Raw genomic sequence first — 18,409 nt, forward strand, 5'->3', positions numbered from 1 at the left:
ACATACAGCTCCCAACTGGACAAACCTCAGAAATAGATCTCTCAATTTGTTCTCCAGTACTGGTCCCGAACATAGTGGTTGTAATAAATGATCCCTTGGGCAGTGACCACTTTCCAATAGTATGCAACCTTTTGATAGCATTGACTCCTTCAACTCAACCATGCAGAAAATGGAAATTTGTCTGTGCAAATTGGGCAAAATTTCAGTCATCAATCGCCCTAGATGAGGAAAAATTCCGCCTCCAGCCCATTGATAATGTGACAAATTACATCATGTCGCATCTTCTAAATGTGGCTAAAGACACAATACCACTATCAAATCCCCCAGGCCGAAAGCATTATAATTACTGGTGGAATGAGGATTGCACCAAAGCAAAGAAAGCCAAAAATAAAGCCTGGAATTTATTTCGGCAATATCCAACCACACCCAATCTCATTAATTTTAAGAAATTAAAGGCAAAAGCACGTTTTATACAAAGGCAAACCAAGAAAGAATTCTGCATCCGTTTTGCATCAAGCATTAACAAAAACACTGACACCAAAATAATATGGAAAAAAATTAGACAGCATTCTGGTAAGTTTCCTACTGTACCTTTTCCAATCCTGTCCTGTAATGGGTGAGATCTATCTAGTCCTTTAGATATTGCAAATGCTTTGGGCAACACATTTGCTGAAATCTCAGCGTCAACAGCTTATACTCCAACATTCCAGAGAATTAAAAACACTGCAGAACAGCACTCTATTAACTTCCAAACTACCTCCTCCTCCTTCCATATAACAGACCTCTACAATATTCAGAACTCCTGCAAGCCATTGGAACATCCCACAATGGTGCTGCCGAACCAGATGGAATCTATTACATCATGTTACAACATCTCGATGACAAAGCTTTGCATCTCCTGGTATTTTACAACTATTTTTCTAGAAAATGTTTATCCAGCCTCTTGGCATCATTCTACTGTTTTGGCGTTCTTAAAACCTGGAAAAGATTCAACCAATCCCCATAGCTATAGCAATGCGTAGCACACGCTTCTTGATTAGACCGGGGTTCGAGCCCGTCACCACCAAATACGGAGGATGCGGAAAGGTCAGGGAATGACCACCGCATGTCCCCGGAGCAATATGGCCTTAGTTGCTAATGCTCCTAAAAACCAAATAACAATAACAATAACCATAGCTATAGACCAATATCCCTCTCAAGCTGCCTCAGCAAAATCCTAGAAAAAATTGTCCACTGTAGACTTGTCTGGATCATTGAGTCAGAGCAGTTAATGAGCAATAGTCAGTATGGCTTTCATCAAAGCAGGTCATGCTTGGACCTTGTGGTTAAGGCTGAATTTGGCATTCGTAATGCCTTTGTTAAGCATGAACATCTAGTAATGGTTTCCATAGATATAGAGAAGGCTTTTGATACCACCTGGCGGCATGGCATACTAAGAGATCTTTACTCTATTGGTCTGCGGGGCAACCTTCCTATATTTGTAAAGAATTTTCTACACACTAGATTGTTTCAAGTTCAATACCAACATGTCCTTTCTGGAACTTTCATTCAGGAAGAAGGTGTTCCACAGGGATCAGTACTGAGTGCCACTCTTTTTGCTCTTAGAATAGATTCTATCACTAAACTTTCAAATACCGTAGAGACTTACCTTTATGCAGATGACCTTTCATTTTCATCCTGTCATTCCCAAAATATGAGATCTGTTGAACGACAGCTTCAAATATCACTAAATAAAATACAGAAGTGGGCCAGCCTTAACGGCTATAGGCTTTCACAGCAGAAAACAGTTGCTATCCATTTTTGTAGACAACGCAAGTTTCATCTGGATCCTGAACTTCACATCTCTAATATCTCCATCCCAGTTACTAGTAACATCAGATTTCTAGGATTAATCATGGACAACAAGCTAAATTTCTTAGAGCACATTAAAAAAGTATGTACTGCCTGCCTAAAAAAGATAAACATACTCAGAGCTTTATCTGCTCAAACATGGGGTGCAGATCATACCTCCCTTCTTCGATTATACAGGGCATTAATCAGATCCTGTCTTGATTATGGAGCTCCCATTTATGACTCTGCCAGAAAGATCGCATTACACTGGCTTGATCCAATTCAACACAGTACACTGAGGATTGCACTTGGGTCATTCAGAACATCGCCAGCACATAGCCTTTATGACACAGAATGACTGAAGTATTCTGTCAAGATACAAAGTTGTGCCTCGCATCCCATTCAGTCATACCTTTTCAATCCACAATTAGAAAATCTGTACAGAAATAAACCTAGCATAATAAAACCAGCTGGTCATCACCTTCTTGAACTAATGCAGGTTTGGAATGTTTCCATCCATTCCATACAACAGGTAGCAACTTGTGCTCAACCACCATGGGTTCCACCTCCTATACCAACCTGCGACACACCTCTATCAGTGGGGAAAGAATATTTTGCATGCATCAAACATCAGACAAGTCCATGCAGTTCACACTCAAAGATATATTGATTTTTTACCAATATACACAGATGGCTCTAAATCCAATTCAAAAGTGGGAGCAGCTGCAGTGTTTCCGAATACAATTGTATCAGCAGCCCTACCATCTGAATTCAGTATCTTTTCAGCTGAATTATTCGCAATTAAACTAGCTTTAAAAAACCTCTCTCCTGACTGCTCTTTAAAATCAGTAATTTACACCAATTCCCTCAGCTCAATCAATTCATTGTCTAATTCCTCAGATAAATTTCACCCTGTTATAAATGAAATTAGAAAATTATTACTGAAGATTGAGGAATGCGACCATCTAGTCACCTTCTGTTCGATACCAGTACATTCTGGTATTTTAGGCAATGAACTGGCTGATAATGCTGCAAAAAACCCAACAAACTTAGATTTAACCAATATCCCTGTTCCAGCATCAGACTATGCACTAATGATTCATGCTGCATGCCTATCAGAATGGACAGCACTATGGTATTCCCAAACAAATAATAAACTCTTTCAGATTAAACCGGTTCTGAAAATCTGGCTCTCCAGTGTCCGGCCATCAAGATAAGAAGAAGTAATCCTTTCAAGAGCAAGGATAGGTCATACTCACCTGACCCACCTTCATTTACTCACAGGAGATGACCCACTACTGTGTCCACATTGCTATATAAATATGACTGTTAAACACATTCTCATTGACTGCCCCTATTATAAACAAGACAGAATTTCAGCCCTACAATCACTAGTTACCATTCAACAACCAATTTTTTAATCTTTTCTGGTTAAGGACTTTTCAGATGGTACAATACTTTCTCATTTCCTTTTTATTATAAATGAATAGGTGCATTACAGCCAAAGTCACTTATGCACCATGAAACCCCCAGAACAACAACAACAGCAGCATCCTATTTTTCTTCCAACTCATGTATTAATGATCTTGGTAAAACACCTCCCACCATTCCCAACACGCTCCATTCAATGCCTCCTGTGGTCTTCCGTCAAAAGGATGTCAGAAGGATTTTGATGAATCTTGATGCTAAGAAAGCTCCAGGTCCCGATCGTATTTCTCCACTTGTTCTCAAAACTTGTGCTCCTGAACTTACTCCTGTTCTTTGCTGCCTTTTTTCACTTTTTATTCCAAAGGCGTTTTTCCTTCTGCTTGGAAATTTGCTCATATCCAGCCAGTTCCTAAAAAGGGTGACAAATCCCTCCCATCCAATTATCGTCCCATTGCAATTACTTCTACTCTTTCTAAAGTAATGGAGAAATCAATTAACCGCCAACTTTTAAACTACCTAGAAACCTTCCGTCTGATCAACGATCGCCAGTATGGCTTCTGTCAGTGTCGATCCACTGGTGATATTCTGGCTTATGTTACCCATTTATGGACCAATTCAATGGAAAAGTTCGGTGAAACAAAAGCAGTTGCTCTTGACATCTCAAAGGCTTTTGATCATGTTTGGCATAAAGGTCTTCTAAACAAGCTTCCATCTTATGGTTTGCCAACTGTTTTTTGTAATTGGTTATCCAGTTTTCTCTCTGATCACTCACTGAGGGTGATGATAGATGGCACTGTGTCTTCTAACTTTTCCACTAATGCTGGTGTCCCCCAAGGTTCAGTTCTTTCATCCACTCTTTTCCTCTTGTATATTAATGACCTCCTTCCATTGACTGGAAATCCTATCCATAGTTTTGCCGATGATAGCACATTGCATTCCACTTTCCATTTTGAGAAACCTTGCCCTGCTCAATCAGCTTCAACTTCTCGAATATCCACTACCAATTCCTTAAATGCCAACCACCAGGTAATTCTTCAGTGGGGCAAAAACAACTTAGTTGATTTCAATCCTTCTAAAACTCAGTTTTGTCTTATATCTTGCAAAAAGGATTCTTCTGCTCCTATGCTTATCTTTGGTGACATTCTGATTTCTAGGCAAAATGATATATTTCTTTTGGAGATTACTCTGACTTCTAATCTCTCTTGGCACAAGCACATTACAAATATTGCTTCCTCTGCATCTAAAAAACTTGGTTTTCTGTTTCGCTCTCAGTGTTACTTTTCTTCCAAGCAGATGTTCACTCTGTACAAATCGCAAATATGCCCTACCATGAAATATTGTTCCCACATCTAGGACGGTGCCCCACAACCTCTCTCAGGCTTCTAGATTCCATTCAGATGAGGGCAGTTAGGTTAATTAATGATTCATCTCTAACAGAGCCTCTCCACTCGCTGTCTCATAGACGTACTGTTTCTGCTGCATGCCTTTTCTACAGATACTTCCGTGGACACTGTTCTTCCACAGATACTTCCAATGTTGCCGCCACCAGCCAACATACATTTACTGTCCAACTTCAAACTCACAGAACCAACTTTTCATCTTCCTCTTTTATTCATTCAACTGCCATTTTCTGGAACAACCTTCCTTCATACGTATTTCCTGAAAATTACAGTCTGCAGAAGTTCAAGTCTAATGTCAACAGATATCTTCTTTCATCCTCTCAACCTCTAATCCAAGCATGGTACTAAGTAGTATAGGTTCTAATACCTCTCGTGTTTGGGGTTTTCATTAAAAAAAAAAAAATTAAAATTAACTTTGCACTCTTTTTCCATAAGGTTTTGAAGGGTGGACTATAACAACAAATAACTACAGCAATTCTTCAAGATAGTTGTTTTCAACAATTCTCAGCTATTCTTAAAGTGGTTGTTTGCAACAGCTGCATAAACAATTTACAAACAATAGACATAAAATTTGTTATAATTTTTAAAGTAATAATGTGTAACCCATCTAGCATGAATAAATTCATGTCAGTCTCATTGATAGGGATTTAACTTGACCCCTTAAATTTTTTTTTTTTTTTTTTTTATGAAAACCCCAAACACAAAAGGTATTAAAACCTATAGTACTTAGTACCGTCATGGGTTGAAGGAGAAGTATGGGGGGAGGGGGATGCCGGAAACTTTGCTCTAGAGACTAAACATGGGTTTCACCACTTCAAGCCTCCAATAAGCAAAGTGGTGGTATTTCACCGGTTGATGAATTAGAGCTATATGAGTATTAGATCATTCTGAAAACATTTGAGTGCATAATTCATTCAGGTTCTGCTGTTGTGTTTTCATTCTCTGTTCAAAATTTAAAAACTATAGAGAATATATGACTAGACCATATGTTCTCTATAGGATTTTTTAATCTGTGGGTATGGCTGGCCAATTTCAATGCCCTACCTTTTCCTTGCATTCCTTGTGCCAGTTTAAAACAATAGAGTCTGTGAACCGGACACCACCTGTCATCCTCAAATATGTGAGTATTCCTCAGATGTTCAGCAAAAGCTATGCCTTTTGCTGAACATCCAGAATATTTGTATAGCCAACTTGATTTATCTTGGATAGTATTTTAAGTAGGGGACTCACCTCATAATAGTTAAAATATTCCTGAAGCATCACTGATCTTATCTAGATCCAGTTTTTTTTTTTTTTTTTTTTATGAAAACCCCAAACACGAAAGGTATAAAAACCTATAGTACTTAGTACCGTGCATGGGTTGAAGGAGAAGTATGGGGGGAGGGGGGATGCCGGAAACTTTGCTCTAGAGACTAAACATGGGTTTCACCACTTCAAGCCTCCAATAAGCAAAGTGGTGGTATTTCACCGGTTGATGAAAGTCATAGCATACTGTCTTTACTGTCATTAACAACTCTGCCAACCTTTGTATCATCTGCAAACTTGGACATTAAACCTGATATACCTTCATCAATATCATTGATAAATATACAAAACAACATTGGGCCCGATACCGAACTCTGGGGAACTCCACTAATAACATTTATTCACGAAGAGCAGTGTCCATTGATTACCACTCTCTGTCGTCTCCCACTCAACCATCCCATTATCCACTGTAGCAACTTACCCTTAATGCCATATTTGTACAACAGTCTTCCATGTGCAACAGTATCAAAAGGTTTCCTGAAATCCAAGTATATGATATCAAAATTATTTTTGGCATTCAGTTCCTTCGTGACCACATCGTAGTATCCAATCAAATTGATCAGACATGACCTCCCTTTAACAAACCCATGCTGTATCTTAACTATTACTGCAGTCTTGTCTAGATGATCCTGCAATGTTTATTTCAGGAACTGAAGCTTATTGGCATCTCTTATTTGAGGTTAAGCATTACTTATTCAAGGTAGTGCAATGCCATGGCAGCTCATTGTGAAGGTATTCACAATATGATATATAGTTAAAACGATGCATTTAAACTACCTTGGTAATAGAAATGATGTGTGTGTGTGTGCATTACCCAGTCATAAATAAACTCCTTCATACTCTTAGGCATTTAGCCTAGAAATATCTTTTAAATTTAATCATATTGCCAAGTTTCATGGACATGGGCATTCACAGAAAATTTTCCAGGGGTGGGGCAAAGCTTGGAGACAAATAATTACATCAATAAATTTTTATTTAATTATTTAATTTTTTTTTTTTTTTTTTAACAAGTAGATTATAGAATACAGTATTGCATCAATACAAAGACACATACATAATGTATATAAATTTACAATATAAAGGAAACAAGAATTAATATATATATATATAATAATTTCAATAATCACGTATCGTATAAGAATTGAATTCTCCGTCTATCGCTTGTAAACCTATTGATGACATTTTCAATAAATTTCTTCTTTCCGCTTCCTCTTCTAGTTTCTTCCTGTGCACACTAATTATACATAAACCTGATAATTGAGTTTCTGAGATAGTGCACTTTAACCATGTTTTCACACGTTTCAAGGTGCTGAAACTTCTTTCAATGGTACAGGTCGTTAACAGGTAATGTCATACCAATAGTTATTGCCAAATTAATAGAAGGGAAATAGTTGCAATGTTCCAAAGCTTCTGGTAAAGTTTGGGGAATATCAGTCGAAGGAAAATATGTCCATTTTTCATACCACGTTATTGCCTCTATTTCTAAATATTAAATTGTATTTTTTGCTTACTCTTTTGACATTGTTTTGGAACTTTATTTTATCTATTTTTAGAATATTCTTGGGATGAAACTGAAATATGGAAAATGCTATTTCGTTATTCGAGGAAAATCTTGATTTTAAGGATGAAATTAAAGAATCTAAGTATGGGATAAATATTGGTTGCCAATAATAGTCTTCAGGTGTGATTCCAGGATAATTGCATCTATATTTCTGTATGGAACATCGTCTAGGTATTTCTATTTTTATTGTTAATTTTTCAGCCATATCTAGTGAAAGTTTATAAATCTCTTCAAATTTTTCTTCAGATTTTTCCCTATGAAATGCAAATATTTTAAGTAAGTCTTCAATATGTTGGTGAGCGGCTAGTAAATCTACATCTATGGCTTGTATGTAAAGTTTGGGTTATTGGTTCGAGAATAGCAGAATATTTTGATATTATATTTAAACAAATAATAAACATTGAAGTACTACATGGTGTTACTAAGTGATGCGCTTCTTGATGTGTTGATCCTGTCCAGTTCATAGAAATTTCTTCTGATTTTTGAAAATTAGTTGAAAATTCTTTGAAAAAACCGATATACTTTGATATTTCTAAATCCATCTAGTTTCTGAAAGTAAAGGAATTGTTGATATGATGGCACTTCATTTTGGACTTTCTCTAAAAAATTTTACTATAGATTTTATAATTCCTATTGTCTGGCGAATTTCTGGTACAATGTTTAGGTCATTCACAACTAGGTTTAATCTGTAAGAAACACAATGTACGTAAGTGGCTTTTGGATATATATTTTTTATCTGGGCTTGAACACCAGCTTCCTTTCCTGCCATAGTTGCACAGCCATCGTATCCTTGTCCAATTAATTTGTTCATGTCTAAACCATATTCAGTACATTTATTTAAAATAGCAGAACTAATATTTTTCGCATCCATATCATAGAGTTTTGTAAATCCTAAAAATTCTTCCCTTATATTTTTATTTTTGTCAACAAACCGAATGCCAAGTGAAAGCTGCTCTATCCCAGCAATATCTGCAGTTTTGTCAGCTAAGATTGAAAATCCAATAGATTTATTTGCAGCAGATACAATGCTTTCTCGTATTTCCATTTCACAAACTTCTATTAGTTGATGTTCAGTTCTTACAGAAGTGTACTGAGCATTTGCAGGAGCTTTCAAATGATCTTTTAAAATTAAGTCTCCCGCTTCGATCTGAAATTGAAATAAATCATGTAAATTTCCAAAATCACTCCTTTTCCCCCGTAACGGCAAATCACGTGTGGCACAAAATACAATGGCTGATAAAATAGAACCTAATTTAATTCTATTGGACTATAGTTTTTTGCATTGATTTATCAATTTGACAAATCATATCTTTTTCTGGATGTTTGTGGATTGTTATAAAATTCTATGCATCAATAGAAGCTTCTTTGTGCCATTGAGATGACTTGATTTGGCGCATTACGGCCACAGCTGCCAGTGAGCCATTAAAAACCAAATCATCATCATCAGCCATTGAGATGACATGTGATTTCTGGCGGTTTGGTTAAAATCTTTATATTTTATAAATGGAATTTTTATAAATGCACCTTGACAGCCCTGATGTACTTTTGGTACAAACAAAATGCAATATTTGCAAAACACACCTTTTTGTAGTTTTGAATAACACAACCATGGTGAGTATTCCTCTAACCAAACAAATCTAAACTGTCTGTTTCCAGAAGAATATTTTTTGATATCATAGTCCTTGTTGGGAACATAAGTATTAGAAAGGATTTCAAATTTTAAAGTTGGTGTTATAGCAGAAACTCCAACGTAAGAACCAATATCATATTCTAATAAATTATTTGATGAAATTGACTCGACAGAGTAATTTTGAATCGATGTTCCAGGTATCTGAAGGCATACATTTTTCCTGCCCAATTTCTATTTTACGTCTTTTTGCATTTTTTCTAGGGAATAAAAATAATTCCTTATCCATTCCAAAAGAGGGGAAACACAAATAAGAAAATATTTTTTTGAATAAAACTATAAATACATTATTTTCATTTTACATCGATTTTTAATGATCTTTAATTCTTGAAAAAAAAGTATTCGGAATTAATACAGTTTTTAGCACAATTTCATATATAAAAAAATTGACCGGCATATTTTATTAAAAATCAACTAATTAATTAATCCCAGAATCTTAAATTAAATTATTTCAGTTTAAAAGCAAAAAAATCATAAAACTAACTATTAAAATAATATTAAATTACACACACTTACCTTTTAAAAATGTATTTTTCTTTTTTAAATTTGTTTCACTATAAATTTACAATTCACATTTCACTCAGTTGACTCACTAGACACAGAGGGCAAACGAACTGGTTCACAACAGTAACGAACTTTTTTTTTCACAAATCAGAAAAAGATGAACCAAAAACAGGAACATGTGTTTTATTGCTGCAATAGATGAAAAACACACGTATTCTATGGTAAATAAAAAAACACGTGTTCTATGGTTACCCCGCCGAGGGCTGAAACCGGCCAACCCGTAATAAAATTTTAAGGCAGACAAAGCGTCCCATGGTCAAGGGTGTAAGGTTACATATCTCAATCACTTTTATGATTATAATTTGTTGAATTTTTTACTCAATCCCGGGGGGGGGGGGGGGCAAGTGCCCTGTTTGCCCCCTCCTCTGCGGGCACCCATGTTCGTGGATATTGTGCTACTCTCAAATAAATTATATTGCCAAGTAAGAGGTTATTCTACCGTTTGTTTAAAAGGTGACACAGCTTCTCTTCTTAAATAGAGATAAAAGGTAAGATAAAAAAAATTCCAACACATGAGTTTATTACAAAATACAATGGGATCTCAGTTGTCTGAGGTGAACAGGACTGAGATAATAAAAATATCAGATTATTATTATTGTTAAATTCTTTATTGTTCAAATTAAGAAAGTTACACCACAATAACATTCAACTAAATGAGCAAGTACCCCAGTAGTACTGAAGGGTTTACAGCAAATAAACAAATTTGTTTTCACATGCATTCAGGTTATAAAAATATCTGATAAAAAAAATCATATGATTTGTCTTTTTCAAATCCTTCAAAGCCTTTTACGTGCCATGGGTATATTTTCTTCCATGCGCCATTTAAACAAAATTTAGTAATTTCCGCCCAGGCCTTATTAATGTTTAACATGGCGTGGTAAATATTGTAAGATTTCCAAAAGTCTCTTAACGTAAAATTTTTCTCATTGTCTACTGCAGACAATGCCTGAGCAAATGTTGGGTGCAAATAGTATGCTTTTAAATTCAAAATAACACCCTGATCTGATCTGAGTTGGATGAGTGTACTCGTGTTTGGTGGTAGAAATATGACTCTCACGTTCAAATTGAAATCATCTAGATGCATAGGATGTCCAGGAGCATTATCTAACAGAAGCAAAATCTTGAAAGGGACGTCATTGTCTTTACAATATTTTTCAGCCTCGGGAATGAAGCAGCATTTAAACCAATCCTCAGAGAGAGATATTGTTATCCATGCTCCCTGGTTCGATCGGAAATGCACGGGTAGGGTGGCTTTATTGATGCCCTTAATAATATAGATGGAAAATCAGATTCAGAAACAAGTGCCCCTAAGTCTAACGACCATTCAAGCAAAAACAACAAGTTATTATAAAGATATTAAGGATAAGTATGGCGAACCCCAACCCAAGTTCGTGGCAAGCAATGGGTGGTTTAATAGGCGCAGGCATCACGCTAGTTTGCACAATGTTAAAGTATGCGATAAAGTTGCCAGTGCTGATTCTGCAGCTGCAGAGAAATTTTGTGATGTGTTGGAAAAAATTATTGATGAAGGCAGCTATTTGATGCAGCAAATTTTTAACATTGATGAGGCTGCTCTGTATTGGAAAAAAATGTCGGATCAAACATACATTACAAAAAAGGAAAATACAATGCCAGGTTTCAAGGCATCAAAAGATAGGGCCATGCCCTTGCTTGTGTACTATTCTGGAAATCCTCATGCATTTAACAGCTGTTCCATCTTCGATATAGCACCTGAACGCTGTTTTGTGATCACTGTTGATCTTAAGTGCATTGATCCTTTGACGTGTTTTTTATACGCACACTGTCCTTTAAAATAGTATTCACTGCTGAAGCAGTGAAGCCTAATTCCCTTGCAATAGATGACAAACTTTGTCCTGCTTTGTACTTCTTAATCATTTTCATCTTCATTTCTAAATCAACTTTGTTTCATTTCCTGGCACCGCCACCACTTGCACTTTTCATTGGTCACTTTCCCTTCACCATTGTAATAAGTAAATAGAAATGAAGAGAAGGTTCTGAAAATTTGTTTTTTATATGATTGAAGTTTTCTGTGAAGGGGAACACATTTCACCATAATACCATAACATAAAAACCCACATAATTCCAGTACAAATATCAAATGCAATAAGGTCAAGTTTACTACCCATTTATAATTAGATGCACTAACAGAAAAGCCCAATAAACCAGAAAGTGCAAAGATTACAAAGGCGTTCAAAATTGATTCTTATAATGGGAACATATGATAACGATGAAAGGGTAGTGCAATTTCCATTATAAATATGACCTTTTAGAGAAGTAAATAGCTTAGTAATATAGCAAAATTTTCAATTTCCAAGGACTTGGAACGAATTCCAAAAAAAAAAAAAAAAAAAACAATGTGTTATTGGGTTCACATTATGATATTTTCACATACCTCCATTTATTTCTGTGGGGGCGCCTCCGTAGCCAGGTGAGCAGGAGCAGCAGTGCATAGCACACGCTTCTTGATTAGACTGGGGTTCGAGCCTGTGACCACCAAATACGGAGGATGCGGAAAGGTCAGGGAATGGCCACCGCATATCCTCGGAGCAATATGGCCTTAGTTGCTAATGCTCCTAAAAACCAAATAACAAACAAACAAATAAATAACTTTATTCCTGTGGGATGCAAAATATGTTTCCACGATTTTTTTAAGTTTGCATACACCAGCCAGCAAAAACCTAAGTAAAGTCGAATTTCCGTAAGTCAAGAACCTCTTAGGTTCAGCCTGCACATGCACAAGTATTACATAAGTCGGGGAGTTCCCGTATTAACGAAATATCCAAGAGAATATCCAGTTACAAATTTGTAATTTTTATTGTAAGGTTAGGAATAGAGGCAAGCCCTAAGGCTAAGTTGTCAGGCATATGATTGATAATGTCTTTCAATTCAGCTTTATTTAACTTAGAGTACATAAATGGGAATTGAGCAGGTATTGGTGGCAAACTCAGTAGTTTTGGCATATTATCATTTACTATGTCATCTTATGTAGTCAGCCCATTCATGCCAATTAAACTTTTGAGGGGGAGACAGTTCTGATTTAGTGAAAGTTTAATGAAATTTACCACTGTTTTAACTTTATTAAAATTTGTTCTTAATCTGGCATAGTACTGTGATACATGAGTAAAGAAGATGAACTTCTTTATAGTTTATATGCATTTTGTTTTGCTTTAAATATCTGGTCACCAGAGCTTAGAATATGAAGAAACAACAATCTTGTCCATTATGAGTAATACTATAGTCTAGAGTCGTCTTTTTTTAACCAAAATAAATTTTATGATAGTTGAATTTCTAACAGCACACATCCTAAGGAAATGCATGAAATTACATTGTACCCAATCATGATTTTTTTTATGTACTATAGAACCTCTTAAGTTCAGCATGCACAGGACCCATAACATGCTAGAGTTTTGAAAATTCTGCTTTTTTTAAAAATTAGTGTACATAAGTATTCAGGGATAAGTCCTTATTTTAATTAGATAATAAAGTAGCTTTGATCCCTGTAATCTCTACAAAAGGATAGTCACTGGCAGTAACCCAGGCAGAAACCTGTACTGCCGGATTGGTCCAGTGGATAATATACTTGCCTAAGAAATAATGATTGCTGGTTTGAATGCTGCCTCCAGTATGAGTGTTATGATTGTCCAATATTTTTTAATATATAGTATAAATAGTGCTATGTGATTTGAGCAATTGAATTGCCTTAAAAACTAAATATTCGTATGTACTTTTGTACTGTTAAGTACAATACTGTGAACTAGTATTGAATATCACCCAAAATGAATGAATTTATGTAATTTTTTTAAGTCTGGCCAACCTGTTTTCTTCTGCCCATTTACATTCAACTATCCTCAGAGAAGTGCCAGATTTTTGATTCAGATATTTGATTCAGATGTGCCAGATTTTTGAGGTTCTACTGTATTTAGTGGAATGCATTTTTCTGAATTCTTCATTCTACCAAGGATGAGTGATTCATTGGGCTTGATGTGGTGGAAAACATCAGCCTGAATCAAAGAGAGGAGGGGGATCCAAATCAGTAATATCAGCATCTGTTTGACTGAAATGGTTAAGCCCCGTGTTTGTAAATATTCTGTCAAGCACATTAAAATTATGTGTAGATGGAGTGCCACTTATTGTACAACCAAAAAGTAATTGAGATTTAAGATGGTTAACCATAGAGCTATATCATTATGGTTAAAGTTTTCCAAAATAATAATATAATATGCTTACAACTGTAGATTAGATAAGATAGCCGAGTGGTCAGGAGAACGAGAATGAGAACAATCCGAGTACGAGAGTAGCCTGTGCGGATGTACATTTTTGCCGCTCCTGGAACAGAGAAGTTTTTTCTGATTTATTTTCTGTTTTATTAGCTTAAATTGGCATATTAACTTATTTTCTAGAGTAGCTTTATATTCCTATTTACAATACTTAGTTTAAAGTAACTTAGAGATTTTCTAGGTATTACTTAGTATCGGAAAGGGTATCAAATCCACGTGTTTACCGTTCGTAATTGCCGCCATTGTTACGCGATAATAGATAGCATAAGCTTAATATAGTATAGTATAGTACATAATATTGTCAATTAATCAGATAATTAATCTTGTTGAACTTCATTGTCAATTAAATTGTACTTTTAACTATACATATAACAACTTGGGTTACGTAACATAAATAATAGTAAAAAATAAATAATTAATACTTAACTTGATACGGAAGTTATATAAAGGGATTTCGTAGATAACACTCGATACTGAAACATAAATATAGCGTTATAACTGTGTTGGGATATAAGTTTAGGGTTTTAATTTCGTACTGAAATTGAAATTTTATTGAAATTAAATCGAAATCATGACTCTGACCAGAGCAGCAAAGCAAAAGTCTCAAGCTAATGGGAGTGCTGTGGCTCAGGGGAGAACTGAGGGGGGCAGTTGCCCTCTGAATCACAGCCTATTAATATGCACTACTTGCTTGATGTTTGTGGAGCAGTCAGGTACGGGACATGATACTGCCATGGGGGATGTCTTTGTGTGTTCGCGATGCAAGGAGTGTAAGGAAATCAGACGACAACTCAGCATTGTTGTGGGCCTATACGAGAGCTTGAAGGACAGGGTGGATGCCCTCGAAGGATTAAAAGTGAGGGCCCATCAAGCTCTCAGCTGCCCACACCAATTCCAGAGCTTGCACTTGGTCATCACGCAACACAGTGGCAGCCCCCAAGGCAGAATGCGCTGGTCCCAAAGGAACTAGTAGTTGATGGTGACTCTATTGTCAGGGAAACGGAAACATGCTTTGTAAAAAGGATAGGTGGAACAGGACCAGGGTATGTCTGCCAGGGGCAAAGGTTGATGACGTTGTAGAGCGGATATCATCTTTTAAGGGCACAAAAGGTGATATAGTTGTACATGTTGGCACTAATGATATTAAGAGTAGGAGACCGGCGGAATTACTTAACAAGTACAGGTCACTGTTGAAAAAAAGCCGTGAATTAGGGTTGAATTTGAAAGTTTCTGCAATTCTGCCCAGACACGATAGGAGGGAGTATATGATGAGAGCCCTGTCGATCAATTCGGCCCTGGAAAGATTGTGCAAGGCTCAAGGGGTAGAATTTTTTTCAGCCTGGTCTGTACTTGTTAACAGGAGAGACTGCTTCTACAGGGATGGGATACACTTAAATAGAAAGGGTGCAAGAATGTTTGCTGATGCTATCGAGGCAGTGTTAGGTGGGTCGGAAAACTGCTAGATTGGGGGGATACAAGGACTAATAGATTAACAGAAGCCACTGGCAGAGGTGAAAGTGATTCTTGCACTGCTTCTATTGGAATGAGCAGCAGCCTGGAAAACAAGATACAGGGTATTTCAGAGACTGCTGGGAGTCATTGCTGTACAAGTAAACACATGGGTTGTGTTAGGGTAGGTAAGAATAAGAACAGGTGCAGGTATACTTGCGTGTACACCAATGCTAGGAGTTTAGTAAATAAACTTGATGAATTTGAGGTATTGCTCAAAACATCAAAGGCAGATATTGTGCAGATTTCAGAGACGTGGTGTCACACAGATATAAGGAATGCAGAACTGGAATTTGGGGAGTACAATGTCTACAGAAGGGATAGGAAGGGAGGAGGGGGTTATGCTATTAGTTAAGAAATGCATAAAATCCAAGGAAGTGAAGCCAGTCGACATCGCTGGACAGTGCAGTGTCGAGTCAGTTTGGTGTGACATAAGCATTGGGAGATCAAAATTGAGAGTAGGAGTGTGCTATAGGCCTAATGACTCTGATGAGTATAATAAGAAATTGTACAGGGAAATAGAGTGGGCCAGTAAATCAGATAGTCTTATAATGGGGGATTTTAATTTCCCAGATATTGACTGGAATTTGCGGGCTGGTCACTCACACACTAGCAAGGCTTATGTGGATTTATTGGATGATTGTTTTCTACATCAGCATGTTCGGGAGGCAACTAGAGGGAGTAGTACTTTTGATTTGATTATCAGTAGTGTTTCTTCATGCATTAAGAATCTGCAGTTAAATGAACCACTAGGTGGCAGTGATCACAGTGTGCTGACGTGTGATTTACTCAAAGAGGTAACTACCATTAGGGATAAATGGAAGGGTTATTGCTTTCGTAAAGGCGACTACGATGGACTGAGACAGTATTTAAATTCTATACAGTGGGACCAACTGTTGATGTTACCAACAGCAAATTCAAAATGGGAAGCATTCAAAGAACTTATCTTGGAAGCTACTAGGCTTTACATACCAACTAAGAAATATTATTCAAGGTTTAGGCCTAAGTGTATGTCAGATGAACTAATGAGACATATGGCAGAGAAGAAAAATGCATATGATACATACAAATTAACACGTGACACAGAAGCCTACAATAGATACAAGTTGATCTGTAACCAAGTTACAAAGGAGGTTAGGCAAGCGAAGACAGATTACGAGAAATCTTTGGCAAGGGATGCAAAGAAAAACAGCAAAGAGTTCTTTACTTATGTAAACTCTAGAAAGAAGGGGATGAATCAGATTGGTCCACTTGATATTGTTGGGTCAACCGTTGATGATCCTGCTCAGGTAGCTAACAAACTAAATGAATATTTTGCATCGACACATGAGGAATTATTCAGCGAGGAGAATGCCAGAGGTGTAATCAACTCTGGCAGTAAGCTAGAGAATCTTGTAATAACTGAGAGTAAAGTGGAGGAGAAATTGTTGAAGATAAATACAAGAAAGGCACCTAGGGTGGATGGGATCTATCCAGTTATATTAAAGGAGGCAGCAAAGGAAGTAAGCAAACCCTTAGTGATAATTATGAGAGCTTCCTTTGACTCAGGGGAAGTACCCATTTACTGGAGATGTGCAGATGTGACCCCAATTCACAAAGGAGGATCAAAGGGCAACACAAGTAATTATAGACCTGTTAGTTTAACTTCTGTTCCTGGAAAATTAATGGAGGCACTGGTTAAAGAAGCAGTGCAGGATCATCTAGACAAGACTTCAGTTATAGCTCAGACACAGCATGGTTTTGTTAAGGGGAAGTCTTGCCTGACCAATTTGATTGGATACTATGATGCAGTCACAAAAGAACTGGATGCAGGGAATAACTTTGATATTATATACTTGGATCTTAGAAAGGCTTTTGATACTGTTGCACATGGAAGACTGCTGCACAAATTGGAGCAGTGTGGCATTGGAGGCAAATTGCTGCTATGGATAAAGGGGTGGTTGAGGGGGAGAAGACAGAGAGTGGTAATCAATGGACACTGCTCATCGTGGACTAATGTTATTAGTGGAGTCCCTCAGGGTTCAGTATTCGGTCCATTATTGTTTTCTGTATTTATAAATGATATTGATGATGGTATATCAAGCTTAATGTCCAAGTTTGCAGACGATACGAAGGTTGGCAGGGTTGTCAAGGACACTACTGACACTATGCTACTGCAACAGGATCTTGAAAGGTTGAGCAGATGGGCTGAGAGGTGGCAAATGAAGTTTAACATTGACAAATGTAAAGTACTACATATGGGAAACAGCAACCCCAGAGCAACGTATCAACTCTGTGGTACTACACTGACAGTGGTAGAGAATGAAAGGGACCTGGGGGTGGTTGTGCAGGCAGATATGAAGTTTTCTGAGCAGTGCAGACGGGCTGCAAGAGTAGCTCATGGTGTATTGTCGATGATATATAGGAATTTTTCTAGCAGGGATAAGGAGGTGATTATTCCCTTGTATAAGGCAATGGTCAGGCCACACCTATAGTACTGTATACAGGTCTGGAGGCCTCATTTCAAGAAGGATGTAGGGATGCTGGAACGAGTATAGAGAAGGGCAACAAGATTGGTGAATGGAACAAAGGGGTGCTCTTACGAAGAAAGGCTTACGTTTTGCAAATTACAGTGTCTGGAGACTAGGCACCAGCGAGGTGATCTGATTGAGGTGTATAAAGCCTTGAATAGTTTGAGCATGCTCAATGCTGATGGGATTCTTCCTCTTGCTCAGAAAAACTTTGAAAATTTTCCAAGTTACACTAAGGGTAACTTGGGTAATATTCATAATCATGGCATACAAATGTCAAAACAGTTGAAAACTAATGCATAACATTTGCATGTATT

The 18,409-nt window shown here is 37.0% G+C and overlaps 1 protein-coding gene across 2 annotated transcripts in view; it reads left to right on the top strand.

Moving 5' to 3' along the window:
* The window catches only part of LOC150086485 (uncharacterized), a 73,365-nt gene that overhangs the window by 41,977 nt on the left and 12,979 nt on the right, over nucleotides 1-18,409 (top strand). The window contains exon 5 of one of the 2 annotated variants that reach the window (XR_016546854.1): nucleotides 7,517-7,695. The exons of the other annotated variant lie outside the window; for it this stretch is intronic. The gene's annotated coding sequence lies outside the window, so the exon portion shown is untranslated. The remainder of the gene's footprint in view (nucleotides 1-7,516; nucleotides 7,696-18,409) is intronic. 2 annotated transcript variants of the gene reach the window in all.

The sequence above is a fragment of the Mastigoproctus giganteus genome, chromosome 4 (genome assembly GCF_048544385.1).
Source record: "Mastigoproctus giganteus isolate SK-2022 chromosome 4, ASM4854438v1, whole genome shotgun sequence".
In the NCBI taxonomy this organism is placed as follows: domain Eukaryota; kingdom Metazoa; phylum Arthropoda; class Arachnida; order Uropygi; family Thelyphonidae; genus Mastigoproctus; species Mastigoproctus giganteus.